Here is a 3,408-nt window from a genome sequence, read left to right on the forward strand (position 1 = left end):
CAGAGGTTCCTCCACATGGGGGGACCTGGACTTCTGGACCAAGCAAGCTTTTTCTGGAGAGGACAAACACTTAGCCCAGCTCCCCCCACCCTAAGGGGCACTAACTCTATGTACACTGCAACATTATTCAGGAGCGCAGAGGGACTTCACATGGCCACATTGGAGTATTGGAGAGAAGAACTTTTTGGACTCTACAAGAGAGAGAAAGTACGTCAAGGGCAGTTTTGTTGCTGTAACTAAAGTTAAATTTTAACTGTAGGGGGAGTTGTGCGCTGAATCCTAGGTGACACTAGGTGCCTTCCAAGAGAACACACTGGAAAAAGAAGACATAGGACTAATTACTGTAAGAATATGAAATAAGGATAGTTAAATAAGAAATAAGTCTCACCTAAAAAAAATTATCCTTTGCTTTTGCAAGAGGTCATAGTCCCTTAAATTCTTTATGTATGTGTGCATATGCAAGAATGTATGCCTGCACGTGTGTGTGCGAGAGATAAAGCAGTGTGTATGCCTTTGTTCTGCAGAGTCAGAGCAGGGATGATGGGTGAAGTTGAGTTGCTGAAGGAATGAAAAATTTCTTTCAGTTATTTTCCTTCCCTGCTGCAGCTCCACTGTAAGGAGGAGCCAAGAAGAGGTGATGCACCTTTAAAAAAACGTCAAAAATCAACACTAAAATTATACCTCAGCACAAACTGGAAACCTCCTCTCCCTGTCTCCACTCCCCCAAGTAGCACCCCCTCCTCTACCCACACCCCCACTAGCACCCCCTCCTCTCCCCATCCCCACTCCCCCAGTAGGAGCCCCTCCCTCTGCTCCCCCACTAGCACCCCCTCCTCTACCCACTCCCCCACTAGCACCCCCTCCCTCCGCTCCGCCACTAGCACCCCCCCTCTCCTCTCCCTGTCCCCACACCCCCACTAGCAACCCTCCTCTCACCGTCCCCGCTCACCCAGTAGCACCCCCTCCCTCCGCTCCCCCACTAGCACCCCCTCCTCTCCCCGTCCCCACACCCCCACTAGCACCCCCTCCTCTCCCCGTACCCGCTCCCCCAGTAGCACCCCCTACTCTCCTCTCCCCATCCCCACACCCCCACTAGCACACCCTCCCTTTTCCCCGCTCCCCCAGTAGCACCCCCTCCTTCCCCCGCTCCCCCAGTAGCACCCCCTCCTCCACCTGCTCCCCCAGTAGCACCCCCTCCTCTCCGCTCCCCCAGTAGCACCCCCTCCTCTCCCTGCTCCCCCAGTAGCACCCCCTCCTCTCCCTGCTCCCCCAGTAGCACCCCTCCTTCCCCCGCTCCCCCAGTAGCACCCCCTCCTCCACCTGCTCCCCCAGTAGCACCCCCTCCTCTCCGCTCCCCCAGTAGCACCCCCTCCTCTCCGCTCCCCCAGTAGCACCCCCTCCTCCCCTGCTCCCCCAGTAGCACCCCTCCTCCCTCCGCTCCCCCACTAGCACCCCCTCCTCCCTCCGCTCCCCCAGTAGCACCCCCCCCTCCCCCGCTCCCCCAGTAGCACCCCCTCCTCTCCGCTCCCCCAGTAGCACCCCCACCTCCACCCGCTCCCCCAGTAGCACCCCCTCCTCCCCCGCTCCCCCACTAGCACCCCTCCCCGCTCCCCCACTAGCACCCCCTCCTCCCCCCACTCCCCCACTAGCACCCGCTCCCCCACTAGCACCCCCCCTTCCCCCCACTCCCCCACTAGCACCCCTTCCTCTCTCACTGTATTATGCATTCTTAAAGAACTGACTACAGTATGAAGCACTAAAGGAATTAATGGAATTCCAACAAGCCCTTCTTTTTCCATTACACAGGAAACAGAAGTATTTACTCACAGAACATTTTAACGTGTAACCCACAAGTTGTTTTCTTTACTACCAAATTTGGTGCCATATTTCCAAGTTACTGTAAATAGTTTAATGTAATAATAATTGCATAAAGTCTGCTTTTTCAGCTATGAGGCTTAGGTGGGCGGGGGCATGGCGTGCATCAGGTTGGGTGCTGGGATTTGGGTGGCGCTGGAGATTAATCATAGATTGCCAGCTTTAAGAATATATCATATTAATGTTCTCTTTGTTAAGATTTTGTTCTCTAATGGAAACTGTATGTTTTTTTCTCCTATGGACTTTGAAAAAGGCATGTTACTGAAGCGTTCATAGAATGAATAGATTGTGACATGACATGCAATTTAAAAAAGAGACTGTTTCATTTATTTGCATCCTGCTACTGTGACATGTAATAATCAGCATGCGTTAAGAGGAAAAATGATGTATCAGATATGAACATAGCACCCTGTTATGGGGATATTGGGAGCGAATATTGGAATGGCTCCAGAATTGCAGCAATAATATATATAGATATATATATGTGTAAAAAAATTACAAATAAATAAATAATTATCAAAACGCCTCTACCCAATGTCAGTGTGCAGGCTATGAGAGGGCACAAGGTAAAAATCACATCTAGAGGACAGTTTCATACATTGGGTAGCAGAAAGACTAGGATTTGTTAACAGAGTGGATACCAACATACAGCAGCACATTTATAGTCACTGATGACATTATAAACTGAGTGAACTCCTAACTTTAGATATACAGTAATGAGTACGCATGGACACTTTGCATTTCCGTGCAAATACTTTATGACAATGTTAGTTGTGTTTTAATAACAGGGTATGATTAAAGTTGTGTACCCAGACCAGACATGAACAAACCACAGGCAAACATTAATTACTTGGTAATGAAAAGGAAACAACATGAATGAGTACGCTAAACAAAGTCAGCCAGGCAGAGTTAGTTGCAATGGCCCCAAAATCCACTCAGTACACATCATAAGGCAGACCTATGAGCAGAGTCCACAGCAGACCAGAGACTTCCACACAGACAGGCTCTGGCTTTGATCAAATCCAAACATTGACCCAAGCGCTAATCACAAATCACAACCCAGGTGCTTTTATTTAGGCTTTCATCTAAGGCTCTTTGATGGAGGCTAATAGCCTGTGTCCCCACTGGAGGATTCAGTGAGCTGAACTGAACTGAGCTGTGTGTGTGTGTGTGTGTGTGAGGAAGACTATGATTCATGCAGTCCAGGAAGACCGACAGACAGCAGCACTCTCCTGTCCAACACTGATATTCCCAGGTGAGCTTATTCCAACTGATCTCACTCAGAGTCCTCTGAGTGAGAGGACTATACACATTTTGGGAGTGGCTGGCTATCTCTGGTCAGGTTTCAGAATCTGCCTATTGGTATGGTTAGGTGATTCAATAGCTTTCTGGCTCTCAGGTCAGAGGTCATGGATGGACAACTGTCATTAGTAATCGCTGGTCCAGCATGTGTGAAAAGTTTTAACCTACTTCAAATGTACACTTTAACTGTACGTACACTCTACTCATGCACTGACTGGCAACAGTAGCTCT

Source organism: Salvelinus namaycush, chromosome 3 (genome assembly GCF_016432855.1).
Source record: "Salvelinus namaycush isolate Seneca chromosome 3, SaNama_1.0, whole genome shotgun sequence".
In the NCBI taxonomy this organism is placed as follows: domain Eukaryota; kingdom Metazoa; phylum Chordata; class Actinopteri; order Salmoniformes; family Salmonidae; genus Salvelinus; species Salvelinus namaycush.